Source organism: Alligator sinensis, unplaced genomic scaffold (genome assembly GCF_000455745.1).
Source record: "Alligator sinensis unplaced genomic scaffold, ASM45574v1 scaffold250_1, whole genome shotgun sequence".
Taxonomy (NCBI): domain Eukaryota; kingdom Metazoa; phylum Chordata; order Crocodylia; family Alligatoridae; genus Alligator; species Alligator sinensis.
The window spans coordinates 26,527-41,102 of NW_005841888.1; the positions used below are offsets into that span (position 1 = coordinate 26,527).

Genomic DNA, 14,576 nt, shown 5'->3' on the forward strand with positions numbered 1-14,576 from the left:
AGAGGAGGTTGGGAAGTCTGGGCCAAAAAGAGGGACAGTATGAAAATAGATAGCTGGGCAAGAGGAGAAAGGGGAGATGGGTATAGGAGGAAGCAGGGGGATGTGTCAAGAACTGAAGGAAAGTTGTTTCTTGAGGTATAGCTGAGCATCTCTCCACATCCCCTGTTGGAACTGAGCCCTGGAAGAACTTGTCTGTCTAAGGCAGTATGAGCCTTTCTTGTATACTGAAATTAAGAACGGGATAGGAGCATCCTGTTGGGGCAATCTTAGCCCCTTTCCCTATTCCAGAACATGGGTATGCTGTAACCAGTACTAAGACTATGGAGCTTCATGCATATCATGGTCTCTCAAGCACCGGTACTGGGGAGGGGAAATGAGAACAATCACTAACAGAAATACAGCCATTCATACCTATCAGAGCAATTGTTTCAGGCTGTATTAATTTCCTTAAAGTTTTCTTATTCCATTGGATATCTCAATGTGATATTCTCCTTTACCTTTCTCTGATTCTTTTCCTGTTAGCAGGTTAACTTTTACAGATACTCATGCTTACTCAGATTTTTTTTAAATTGGGTGTACCTCACAGGTTTAGGATCGTTTGAGACATGAACGACACATGCCACCAGAGACTGGGGGGCCACAGTGACCGCCTGCAGGCGGCGGCAGCAGGGGTGTGGCAACAGCAAGCAGGGAGCTCCCACAGGCAGTGACAGCGGTGGCAGTGGCAGTGGCGGGGGAGTGGCAAGCACCAACCGGTGGTCAGTGACCACCTGCAGATGCCACCAGCAGTGTCAGCCAGTGACAATCGGCGACTGCCCAAAGACACCACTGGGGGTGTCAGTGGCAAGGGGAGAGGGGTAATGAGCAGTGACCACCCGCAGGCACTGCCGGCAGCATTGGTGGTGCTTTTTTCAGGGGTGCACTGCCAATCTCAGGGGGTGCACGTGCACCTGCATGCATCCCTTACACATCGCCAATGGTTTGAGAACATTTGAGGAAGGGGTCTCAAGATACAGCAACCCATAATAAAACAGCATTTTTTAACCTTGAAAAAGTTCAAATTAAAAAAAAAGCGAAAACTCTGACCTGCCAAATCAAACTACTTCTCTGACTGGACTTCATGGAGTCTTAGCTTTGGATGCTTACCCAAACTAGTGCATGGTAACCACTTCAACTTCAGAGAAACACTATTGAGTGCATTACTGAACAAAGAGTTTAGTCTGCTCCTCTTTGTAGAGTTGAACACAAAGGACCTGGAAATTTCCCTGCCTTCAAGGCAGGCCTGAGTCCCTTCCTCACTCTCTTATAGAAGCTGGTATCATTAAACTATTTCTTGAACAACTAGTATGGCCAGCCATATTTAATGAAGAGGAAGTTAGAGGAAGTGAAATAGTTGTGGAGCTAGCTATGTAGGAAAACCAGATGCAAAGGTTCATTCTTGCCACAACTAAAGGCTGTTATGAAAATATGAATCCCATTTCCTGCCCCCTGGCAGAAGCTAGGAGGGATTCTACTGCCTTAGTTTGATCTAACTTCACCCTTCTGCCCACCCAATGGGAGTCAGGGTTTGGAGGAACAGGCTTGAGAGTAACCCTTGTTTAAACTTCTGAAAACCAGGAAGTACAGAATTAAGGTACATGCTACTCTTACATGGGTAACTGGCTAGATATGGTGGTAAGTAGCAGAGGGGACATAGGTGGGGCAGTCTGTCCTTTCAAAAGGAGGCTGGATAATCACCTAGCCAGGGTGGTTGGACCCCAGTACTCTTTCCTGCCATGGCAGGGGGTCGGACTTGATGATCTGCTCAGGTCCCTTCCGACCCTACCAACTACAAAACAGGAAAGCCATCTAGGTGAGGTGTAAGCTCTGCTTCAATGTATATCTTGGAGTCCATAATCAAGTAAAAAAGAGTGTGACGTGTGGGTGTGGACATGAAAACACTTAAAGCCCTTTCAAAAAGGGGAATATTTCAAAATGGGAACAGCTGACACATTCTAATTGTTATAGGTGAATGAGCGGAGAACGATTCAGATTTAGAACACCTGCTCCAACTTTAACACAAGAGGAAGGAGGGTTCAAGCTGGAGCAGGTGTTCTAAATCTGATCATTCTCCACTCATTCATATATAACAATTGTGCCAACTGCTGCTCTTAAAAAGGGAATCCTACAAAAAGGGGGCTCTAGGCATCCATATGTCCACACCCTGTGATACATGTATACAGTAGAATAAAGCACCAGACACCAAGGAACGAGGGTGCAGAGAGAAGTGCTGCTCCCTGCTGTAACTGAGAATCCTTTGCAGGAAATGTTTAGAGTTACAACAATCCCCTGCCCCCAAACACTGGTGTTGACTGTTGGCTCGGGGAGGCGGAATCTAGCTGCTGGCTGTAGCCTGTTTCTCTGAGCAATGGCTCCTCTTCTTTCCCAGCCTGTCCCTATTTCAGAATGGGAGGGTGGAAAGGGAACAGAAGGAGCTCATTCTCGGGGTCCTCAGCCCAGGCTGGAGGATAGGGTGGGTAAACTGAGCCTCCCTACCTTGTTGGTTCCAATACACCTGCCCACCCTCGAGCAGGGGCTGAAAAAGCCTCAAACCAAGTTACCTCTGCTCCCTTTCCCTTCTCCCATTCTGAAAACAGCTTGAGGCTGGGAGACAGCAGAGACAGAAGTTACAGAAAATGCTGTGTTTCTAAATATCTTCCTCTGACTCCTCATGAAATAAGAGTTCAGATTTTCACCTGATCAGCCTTTTTAAGCTGTCTGCAGCCAAGCACTTGTGTTTGACCACAGCTATAGATTGTTTTCTGTGGCTAAATCAGGTAAAAATTCTCACTTCTGTCCGTCCCCAATATGTTTATATACTAAAAGCTAGTAAAATGCTAATGACTTAACAGAACAAGGAGAAGAAATGGATCTGGAAATAGCATTGCAAGAGAGGGGCACAGGACAGAAAAGGGGACAGAGGAACTGACTACACCCTTGTTCTTAAAGAGTTACTGTAATCACTATACAATTAAATGGTGCCACAGTTAGATTTTATTTTGTTTGGGGGCATAGATCATGCCTATGGTCTCTCTAACTGATCTTGACAGCTACTTACACACCTTAACCTTCATTTAGTAACAAATGAAGGTTTCTTTTGTAAACCTATATAGCAATAATTAATGCTCCCTCCCCACCAAAATACCATTTCTCTTTCATATTAAAAAACGCTAGGAAATATACTAACAACAAACTTTGTTAAGAGATACTCACGCTTGCTCAGGGTACCTTGTACTCTTCCAGAATACCAAGCAGATTCAAACTTCTGAAAACCAGGATAAGGTGCAAAATAGACTTGATCCTGAAAGCTGTATGTACCTAACTTTTAGTACAGAGATCAGCAAAATATATGCACACATACATAGAGCCAAGCTAAGCACATGCCTAAGTGTTTTGCTGGATTTGAAACTGAGTATTCCACACTTGGGAAGATTAACTCCTGGATGAGCTATCCAACTAAAATAAAACTGTAAAATACCAGTAACAGTGAAGCTGGAGACTTGAAGAGTTATTATTTCTGCATTACTAGAAATGACCCCAAAACACAACATTTTATTTTTATTTTTATTTGGGGGGGGGGGGGGGGGCAACTTGAATTCCTAATTCTTCAAAATTGGCTTGGATATACAGGTTAAAAAAAATTACTTAAATAAGATCTACACTGTTTCCTCCAAACAGTACCCACCAGAAAGTCAAATCTTTCTCCATGTAAAATCCTTTGCCTCTATCAAAAACCTAGAGTACCATGATGGGCTTTTTTTTAAATACTTAATATTTATTACCATAGAAAAACACATTTCGAATACAGATGAAAGCATCCTAATGATCATAATAGGATTTTCAAATATAATACCGCTAAGCAATACTAATGACATAAAAAGTCATCTTGCTCATTAGAAAGATGCACACTTATTTTTTTAACAAATGGCACAAAGATAGTCCCCTTAACAGATATGAGAGAACAATAGCAAGTGAAAGATAAACAGTGGTCCCCTGCATGAGCATGAAAGGGGCTGTCAAATTCATTCAAAATATCCTTTTCTGTTTGTCAAACAACAAATACATCATAAATATTCCTGCAACTATAACTGGAGCTTTATAATACTGATTGGCTAAATGACTATCAAGGACAAAAAGTAAAAAAATCTTTGTAATATAAGAAAAGAAAAATTCTGCTCATTTATTTCTACTGAAAAGGCAAAAGGTAATATTTTACTAACTTCTGAAAATATTCAGTGAAGTGAGTTATCAGCATGTACAAAAGAATTCTGAAGAAAAATATCAGCTTCCCAGGTCCATAAGGAACTTAACTAAACTTCATCTCTTATTTAAGGAAAGCTTCTTTTTTTTTTTTTTTTTTACTTTATCAACTTCTCATTAATACTTAACAAGGTGTCTACAAGATGGGTTTTTTTATTGCTACTGGCTAAAAACAAATTCAAAGTAGAATTATACTTTGCATCTTTCATTCAAGATCTATTGCATGTAACACACACCAAAAGCTTTACCTAGTTTGGCCTCCTTATATCTTCTTTAATTGAGCCTTAATAAAAAGACTGTGTTCTGGTGTGATATGTATTAATTGGTTTTCAAGAAGAGATGCTTGAAGCAATTTAGACATCTGAATTAGGGATGCATTGCAACATAAATACAAAATTTAAACCTCTTTCATCAGTCAAAAGATAGAGTTTGAGCTAAACCCACTGACACACAGGGACTCTGCGTTTAATTTGTACCCAGGTAGTAGGGTTAAAGTATTTCTGTAGTAAATTGATTTATCAGCTGCTGAAGACTAAAGTAGGACTGGATCCTGAATGTGTTAGAGACTGTCACAGAGGGAGAGCTTAATTTATCAATTTGCCAGTTTCTCAGCAGAGGCTGTTAATGACAACAGCATGAGGCTGCCTTCTAGCAGGAGTCAATGGAGTTATTTTCCTAAACTTTTTTATTTTTACACTTTTCCTCTTTGCAGACAAATGCAAGATGTGTCAAATATGCCTAAGAATGATCTGAAATACAGAGAGAAATGTGAGATTCATCTTGAAGGTTTTCATGGAGCTCCCTTTCTACCTAAAACTCAGTTTTCAGTGTTGTGCATAAAGCTGTTAAAAATCACCTGTTTATTGAATTTAATGTAGTCACTTTATATGCAGTAAGAAATTGTATTGTCTGGACATTATAACTCTACTGGTGCTAACAAAAGCCCAAGCACAGAACAGGACAAAATATATTAAAAGTGAACCAGTCAGTAGCTGCTCTTTGTGAATGCTAGCTAGCTCTATGACAACAACCAAATCAACATAGACTTTAAAAATGAAACCAATATCTAATGCAAATTCAGCTTGCTTATAGCCAATTATACCAACTTGTAGAGTGTTACCAGAAAACATAACACAGGGTTATATATATTGCCCCTAATTCAAAAGAGCACTTAAACAAATGCTTGACCTTCAGTCCTTTTAGTTTAAATTAGCCATGGGCTTTTCTGTTATTCTGAAGCAGGGGCAAAATATGGCGAACCTATAAAAATTATGTATGTACTCCAGCAACCATTCATCAGCAATCATTCTTTCCCTTCCCCCAGCAAGGGAAGATAGGATCAAGTAAAACACTTAATGAGAAATATTGTCCAAGACAATAAACTTCACAATGATTTACATATCACTAGCAAGCTCTCTGTTCCTGCATGTTTGACAAGGTGCTTAGTCTTCAACAGTTTGTAGCTTGTTAAATTGACTGTGCTTGGTTGTTTGCATCAGGGTCCCTAGGCCAGGCAGCTGTGTTTTCTGTGTCTGTCACCACCTTAGAAGGAATAAAAATAGATCCCCTCCTCCCCGCAATACTCCTCACAGCGCACAGGCTCCTTGGCACTATGCATTCCTGTGCAGGTTGCTGACCAGAGAATGAGACCATGGGCGACTGGTGCCTCCTGAGTCAGGGGGAGCACTTGCCCCCCTCCATTTGACAGTCAGCAACTGGGAAGGGAGGAGGTCCCCCTGTGGCCAGTCCCTCCAACCCAACCTGCAAGTGGCAATGGTACATATGGGTAAGCATATTCAGCCGTGGGGGGGCCACTTCTCCTGGCACCCCCACTCCCTGGCCGGCACTCTCAGGGGGGCACCAGTGCTCTTGCCTGCCCCCCTGCCCAGGAACACTGGCTATCAGGGGGTATACCAGTGCTCTCAGGGGGTGCACATGCACCCCTGTGCACCCCCTATGTGTCGCCACTTAATGAGACAATACCAGATCTCTGAAAATCCTTCACTCTTCATGTGACATGATAAAATAAGCAGTGCAATCCTTCTTCTTGCTTGATTGGCTGTTAAATACAGCGCTTTAAATATAATACCTCATTTACCAAGGGTAAATTTAAAATACTTCACCCGTTTTTAAAGTGCTGTAGAGCAGTGCGTTTCTGTTAAGTCACGTCAGTAAAGTGCTTTAAATGGCAAAAAAAATAACTTCTGTACAGTGAGGTGACCCGAGAACAATGGTGTCTTCTTACCAGGAGACCTCCCAGGCGTTCTCAATTTCTGAATGATTGCCTTAATAGAGAAAGGACTTGGGCACATTTTTGCCTCTAGAACACCTGGAGCTCTCCACAGGAACTGAAGATAAATAGAAGAGCATTAAGGAGCATGCAGAGGTCATCAAAAAGCTCTGTGATCAACTGGCATCATAGGCTGTTTGCAGATGTTTAAAAAACAACAACAACAAAAACTACCATGTTTTACTGGAAAAAGCACTGTGTTACTGCAACTTGGCTCTGCAGTGTCTGTAAAGATCAGGTGCTACAGCAGGGCTTTTGGGGACTTTTAGCTAAAGTTGATTCAATCAGCTATTAAGTAAAAGTGCCAAAAAAGCCCCCTAAAGTGTCCAATCTTTACAGACATTAGGCAAGCCAGATGGAAGTAATACACTGCCTTTTCTGGGCATGCATGGGGCTTGGTGCAGGAATACACTGAGTTTAAAGTAAAGCATGGGGTTTTTTGTTGGGTTATGTTTTTTTGCTCTTTTTACATCTGCAAGCGCCCATAGGCCATGTCCACATGAGGGTGGATGTTTGGTTCCCTGGGGGAAAGCAGCAGTGGCACACCTTGTGTTGACTCTAGTTTTCCCTGGGGAACACCTGTGTCATGCGCCCTCTGGCATGTGGCAAGTTACCCCAGGTGGGGTAGGGGAGGCTGGGGCCAGAACTGGCCTGGCCCCAGGAGCCTTACCTGGGGTTCTGGGGACCTCCTGGGTCTGCAGCAATGGTGATCCTGTCACCTGGACCTGGCCACCAGCCAGAGTATGGCTCTGGTTTTGAGTGGCACACTTTGCCCCCACATGTACTGCTCTGCTTTTTTTTGTTTTGTTTGAGGGTTTGTTTGTTTTTTTGGCATGCATTTTTTGACCCTTGGATATCCCTGTGCTGCTCCCTTGCGGTGCACAGAACACCTCAATGTGTGGTATGTGGCACTGCAGACATGTCTGGACAACCACATGCCTGCACTTGTCTGGACATGGCCATAACGTCCTTCTCTGACCTAAGCAGACTAAAGCAATTGCTGATAGAAGCCTTGAGGGACCTGTTGCCATCCCAGCACAGATGGATGCAATAATTTGCAGAACCCACATTATTGCCAGTGCCAGGAGAGCACTGACACTCACAGAACAATATTTATAGTCAGAGAAAGGCACTACTGGTATTCTCTAAGGCTTTGAACACTTCCACTTGTACCTATACGAAAATGAAAACACAGACCACAAAAATGTTGAGTATCTAGTTCACAACTCAGACTCCAAGACAGATATAACATGTAATGTTCCAAGGGCCTTTAAAGCACTAAAAAGTGAGGGTACAGAAAATGCCCAGGAATGAAGCACTACAAATTGGTCAGGACTGTATCAAAAATGACCCTGAATGAAACAAGAAAAACTCTGAAGCAATTCACCTGGAAGACCTTCATGCTATAGTTGTACCTTCCAGCTAAACACAATAAGGAATTGGTCAACCTGCTTGGATTCCAAAACACACTGAATCTCACACAGACTTAAGGTGATCCTCTGCAAATCACTCCCAGCTCCATTGCCCTAGGGCCCATAGGGCCTGCTTTACATGTTATCTCATCCTTTTAAAGCTATGTGCAAAGGCATGCCTCAGATGTTTTTTGGCTTCTCCAGTGTGGGTCACTTGGGCACCCAGTTAACCCCTGCACCCAAAAAAAATTTGCATCCACAAAACATTTCCCAAGCTAGAGACAAGTGGAGATCCTGGACCTTCTTTCCATGTAAGGTGAGGAGAACACCAAAATGCCCTCAGAGCCCTTGAAACCAGGCCACATATGGGCAGATTGTGGTAGAGATAAGAGTGTAAGACTACAACAATGATTAACATCAGTGCTGGGAAAAGGCAAATTTCCTGAAGACATAGTATAGGGGAAGCCAGGATACCAACTAGGTTTTGGGTACCTAGCAGGCTATATGTGCTTCTACAAGGAATTGTGGTACATACTGTCCATAGATCAGTCCATCAAGCCTCCCGTTGCTATCAATCTGGTAGTAGCTTTGTGATGATAAAGATGGCACAGACCTGGAAAACTGCTAGGAGGCTCCAGCCCAAGCCCCAGCCAGGGCACAATCTCAGGAGAGAGAGGAGAATCCAAGTGAATCCATCCTCATGTTCAGACTACCAAGCAGATGAACCAGCCCTGGGAACATGTCAGCTCAGATGGCATCACCCTCTGGGAGAACCAGCTGACCATCCCATCAGGACTTCACGAATCTATTTCCACCATCATTGCAAACAGTTGTCCGACAGTGATGCCACACAGTTCTCTTGCCACCATCCCTCCTGACCTCCCTTCTTTTATCCTTTCAGTATCCAGGGCACAGCCACCTGGAGAGAATAGCTACACAGCTAGACACCAGCCTCACTGGTAAGAGGACACCCATACTATACCTGCATCATTACTTCCTCTGCCCCTCAAAATTAATAACCTTGAGTAACTCAGCCACAGTGAAAATGAGCCCTGCATTGGCAGGAAGCATCAAATCAAAGCCCATAATACCCTTTTTTTGGCACTCCGCTGTCTTGGAGAGTGAGAAATTATGGCCCAGACATAGGCTGGAATACCTGTTTACTGCCTCCCTAGCTGTGGAGAGTTGAAATAGCAGCAGCTTTGGTATATGAAAGCTGGGAGGATCCCTCATGTTTGCCTGGCACTGAAGTGCTCCAAATTATGACAGACTTTGAAATGCTTTACATGTCCATTTGTTCATATCTTAAGTCACCTGCACATACTGTGACATATCAATAGTAGCCATTCAAGTCCCAGGAGAACCAACCCTGCAAATTACATGTCTCAGCCTTCAGTATAAGTACCACTAACAGCAATGATGACAAAGATGTATGTGCAATTCATTATCTCATATGTAAAGCCTGAGGTAATTATAGTGCATTAATTCCAACATCTAATTACAGTTTATGGGCCAAAGTGTTTTACAAAAAAACATTTTGGAAAGATTTTCATTTAATTATTTTTCCCCCATAATTGGAAGGACATTTTGGGAAGTGAAATTACTATTTTCCAGCTTTTTGCAGTAGATAAAGAAAGAGGGGACTAAACAAAGAGAGAGAAGGGAAGGGAAGGCATCCTTCCAAAGAGAGGACCTGAAATTGAAATATCAACATTTTTAGTTTTAAGAACCAGATCTTAACTTTGAATTGAAACAAATATGGGAAAATAAAGCAAAGGTTTTAACATATTTTGAAAGGAGCCTTTGTTACATTTAAAAAAACCCCGAAATTTTACACAATAAACTCAGACTTTTGGTCAGAAAATTTCAAATCATTATTTTTTCCTGTGAAATTTGCTATGACAGAAATGGGTTGGAGGGAGGGGCGGCATTAGAGACTGCAAATCACAAGCTGTGTTCCACAAATGTAACTAGCGAGTCAGTGGCCTATGGGCTCTGTGCTCTTAGCATTCTAGATAAAAAAATCCCCAACATATTTATTACACCCAAGTCTTTTTTTCTTCTCTATTGTTAAGACAGACTCGTGTTCTTGAGAGATTATACAGTCCCTTGACTCCTGGGAGCCAATATTACTTCACACATGAAAGGCAGCAATGAGATCTATCATCATCCTTATTTTGCAGAGCAAGAAACAAAGGCCCAGGGAAGCTAGGCCACACTTTCAAAGATAGGTTTATACTTTATATTCCTTGGAAAGTTAATCCATGCTTGAGCACCTGAATAAGAGTGGCCTAATTTTCAAAAGTTGTGAGCTCACAAACTTCCAGTTGAAGCCAATGAGAGCCATGCCTGCTCAGCACTTCTGAATTGAGGAGTTTAGCCTTAGGCTCTTATGTTTGAAAACTTTGATCTGTGTGACTCACAGACCGAATCATGTCTAAGCTAAGATTAATCCCTTGTCTTTGTCTACTAGAGTATGCTGCCTGCCATCCTATTCAGTTGTCTTTCCAAGTGACCACGGATCATGTTTGTTCTTCCCTACAGGAGTTGATCAGCCTCAGGCAGTTGACTGCTAGGGAACTTGTGCTATTTCTAGTGCCATCAGCAGTATCTTAAGACTGCAGTACTCCCAGAAACAGTGCTGTGATTTGGGGTTTCCCTTCCAGTCAAAGATGCATAACTACAATTTTGCCAGGCCCCAAAAAACCTGACCTGGATGGCTATAATATCTCAGAAAAAATCAGTGTTGGATGTTCTGCCCTAGCTGTCCATTTAAATTAGTCATGGTTTCAAGGCTCTTCAGAAGGAAAACAGAAATCGTTTTCCTTTTCCCCCTCCTTTAATGAACGCTGAAATTTTCTGTTGCAGAGATGAACAGTCCATAATCCCTCACTCCCTCTTCACCCCTGAGCAAACTAATAAGACAGCAAAATCTGTTGGACAGAATGAAGCAAAGGATTAAAAGCTGAAATTATAAGTAGATAAAATGGGCTAGATTCACTTTAGGCTTTATCCCAGCATTACGTCAAGGGTGAATATGGCCTTGAGTAGGTGTAGTTTTTATCCTATACCAGACAAGATAAAATATTCCCCCAACCTATCTGGTGGTAGTTAAATACAATCCAGTTCCGATAAGGGGCCTGGCTCTCTCAGGATAACCCTCTTAGGGTTGAAGGTGTCTGTAACCAATATAGGCAACTGAACTTTCAGATGGGCATGCACAGATTTATACCCACATGTCATTCCTCCTTTCAAACTTGTACACTGGAAAAGGAAAAAGATTCAGTTATCCTTTGCATGCTAGCCAGCATGAATTCAAACATTTGTATTTATGTGCCTGGTACAGTATATTTCTGAGTTCCATCTGCATTGCATCACTACATGACAGTTGCTTTAATTAGGGTGAGATCCAAGACTTGGGAGAGAAAGTTCATAGTGTAATTAAGAAACAGTTCCCCCCCACCCCCGGCGCTCTTCTTTCATCTCTTCCTCTGATCACTTTTCTGCTCCTCTCCTTATATTCAGACAAGGTTTTTCATTCCAAACTGGTTTGTTGCTTTGGCACCAGTTTTGCTGTTTTGAAAGCCAAAATGCTGGGGATTGTTAAATCTTCCAAGAGAAGATAAAAGTCAGAAAGAGAAAACGCAAGTGAGGGAAAGGATTTGCACTGTTTTGAACTGTAGTAACTCTTTAAAGCAAATCCTGTTACAAGTAGTGCTACTTCTTTAAAGTATATCCTGTTACAAGTAATGCTACAATCTGTCTTTTGTATCAAGAAATGTGGGATCCCCTGGTCAGGGGGCTGCATAAGCATAAGCACATGAGAATACAAGCTCCTTATGCTCAAGGATGAAGGAAAGGTTGGTCAGATGCATAGAGGTTCTGCAGTTACTTGCATGGGCCATAACTGGCATGAAACTAGTAAATGAATATTAAAACAAGAAACAATTGTGCCTTGTGTTATATTAATGCTTAGTTTTGTTTCAACATCAGTTTTCATAAGAGATACCCTGCCTCAAACTGTTTTGTATTTTGGGAAGGATGAGCACCATTTGCAGGCAACTTTTAACAGCGATTATACCATATCATAGCCAATGCTATTTTCTTCACTTCTGAAATTTCAAACCAGAACATACCAACACATTTCTGTGTAAAATTCTTTTACCATATCCACAACCCTTTTGGGGACTTTCTCTTCTCGTCAATCTCACATAAGATCTCCATACAGCTGGTCCATCTTCTTCAGAAATGGCAGCATTTCCATTTCCATGGTATAAGAATTCAACAAATATTCCCCATATTTATTCATCATATCATTAGATTACTAGATGCATTCAATCTTCAAACCGCACACTGCCTGCTAGCTAGAGGAAACCAAATTAATTGTTACTCCTAAAATCTACCATATTTTGTCTGTGTTTCAAATTATCATATTATTCAAACAGTCTGTGTATCTGTGTCTGTTTCTGCCTTTTTAGGACATCTTTAAAATGTCAGTTCTTGAGGGTCAAGTATACATTTAGAACAGCCTGACTTACAAAGTCCCAGAAAACATATCAAATAAAGGTTAAAACTCAGCAGTGAAAAACTAAGCTGTAAAAGGGTAGGAGATTTAGGATCAAAACTATTCACTTGTAATTATTTATCACATACAGAGAAGAAGTTGCTATCATACATTAGCATTAGTATTTATCCAAGGCCAGTGACTGAGCTGAAATGGCATTAAATCCAAAAGCAAGTGCATTTCAAAAAGTTCAGCAGTTATAATAAGAAAAGTGCTGCATCACAACATAAGACTTTTGTAATCTAGTTGCACCTACAATTTCTAAAACTGAATTTAAATGGAGCTGCATTGAAAACTCCCATCGTTAAGAGCTTGACATTCAGCTGACTGCTGGTAACAGGAATGTCATCATTAATTACAGAGATGACAACAGTGCAGAAACAACAGCTGCTTTTAGAAGTCCACAAAATAATTTCTGAATGAACCATTTGTCACTTCCATGCTAACCTTGAATTTAAGTTTTCCCTAGCACAGGAAGTTAGCTGATGGAAATACAAACAGTCAATGGTGACTTGGAAAACAAGGACTGCACTTCAAATCTAAAAGGACAGATTATTAGCTTGTATAAATCACTGTCACCTCAATAAAGTAAATGGCACTGTGCTGATTTATATCAAGATAGACACTGACCCTTTGGCACCAAAATAGTGATCTGTTCTGCACTTACTGAAACAAATGGCAAGATTCCACTGACATTGCTAGAAGCAGGACAGGACCCATGCTTGCTTACACTTGACCACATGGCAAAATTGTGCCTTTTTAATTTAAATCTGTTTTTAAACCAATATTCATCTCAGTTTTCTAGGGTCTATCTTCAATTGCATTAAGGGTGTGCATATATGAACAATTTATTCAGGAGGCTGGACTATACCATGCATCATCTGTTCCAGGATAACAGGCCCTGTATACATTCCTACCCCATATTAAGAAAAAGCTAATGTATAGTAACCTACTTTTCTTACCTGGCTTAACTTCCACTTACTTGGGGTAGGAGCAAGTTATTATGGAGTAGCTGATGCATAGTGAAGCACCTCTTTAACAACAGCTATTCAATTGAGTGTTTCCACGCCAGGGTTTACACTGCTTTAAATTTACACCTTCAATTACATCACTGCAACTTCCCCAGGTAAACAAGAATGTATCATAGTATCATAGTGCTTAGGGTCAGAAGGGACCTAAACATATCATCAGGTCTGACCCCCTGCCTCGGGCAGAAACGGGTGCCCGGGTCATATCACCCCAGCTAAATATCTGTCCAGCCTCCTCTTGAAGACCCCCAAGGTAGGAGAGAGCACCACCTCACTTGGGAGCCCACTCCAGAACCTGGCAGCCCTACCTGTAAAGTAATGTTGTCTCCTGATGTCCAGCCTGAACCTTCTCTCTAACAATTTGTGGCCATTATTCCTAGTAACCCCAAGTGGTGCCTGGGGAACAAAGCCTCCCCCAATTCTCACTGGTCTCCCCTGGTGAGTTTGTAAATGGCCACCAGATCCCCTCTCAGCCTCCTTTTGTGAAGGCTGAATAGGTTCAGGCCCTTTAGCCTGTCTTCGTAGGGCCTGCCCCGCTGCCCCTTGACCATGCGAGTGGCCCTCTTCTGGACCCTCTCAATGCTAGCCACATCCCTCTTGAAGTGCAACTGGATGCAGGACTCCAACTGTGCCTCCCCTGGGCACATCCACAATTCTAGTGGGGGAGATGTCCCAGTCCATGTTCAGGAATATGGGGGCAAAGAATTTGTTAAAGAGGTCAGCTTTTTCATTTACTGCAATCACCAGATTGCCAAGCCTATCCTGTAGGGGCCCCACATTACCCGGTGCCTTCTCCTTACTTCCTATGTATTTGAAAAAGGACTTTTTATTATCCTTAATTCTGGTCGCTAGCCCTAGCTCCATCTCTACCTTGGCCTTCCCAACAGCCTCCCTGCAATCCTGAGCAATGGAGGTGTAATCCTCCTTGGTGATAGCCTCTTGCTTTCACCATTTGTACACCTCCTTTTTTGCCCTCAGGCATT

General features: G+C 42.1%; 1 long non-coding RNA gene across 1 annotated transcript in view; it reads right to left on the reverse strand.

Annotated features, from left to right (window-relative positions):
- LOC102377953 overlaps window positions 1–4,353 on the reverse strand; it is a 12,116-nt gene extending 7,763 nt beyond the window's left edge. Inside the window, exons 1-2 of the long non-coding RNA XR_323141.1 lie at window positions 4,260–4,353; window positions 3,253–3,347 (exon numbers count right to left, since the gene is read on the reverse strand). This is a non-coding gene — a long non-coding RNA (uncharacterized LOC102377953). The remainder of the gene's footprint in view (window positions 1–3,252; window positions 3,348–4,259) is intronic.
- Window positions 4,354–14,576: the final 10,223 nt, after the last annotated feature.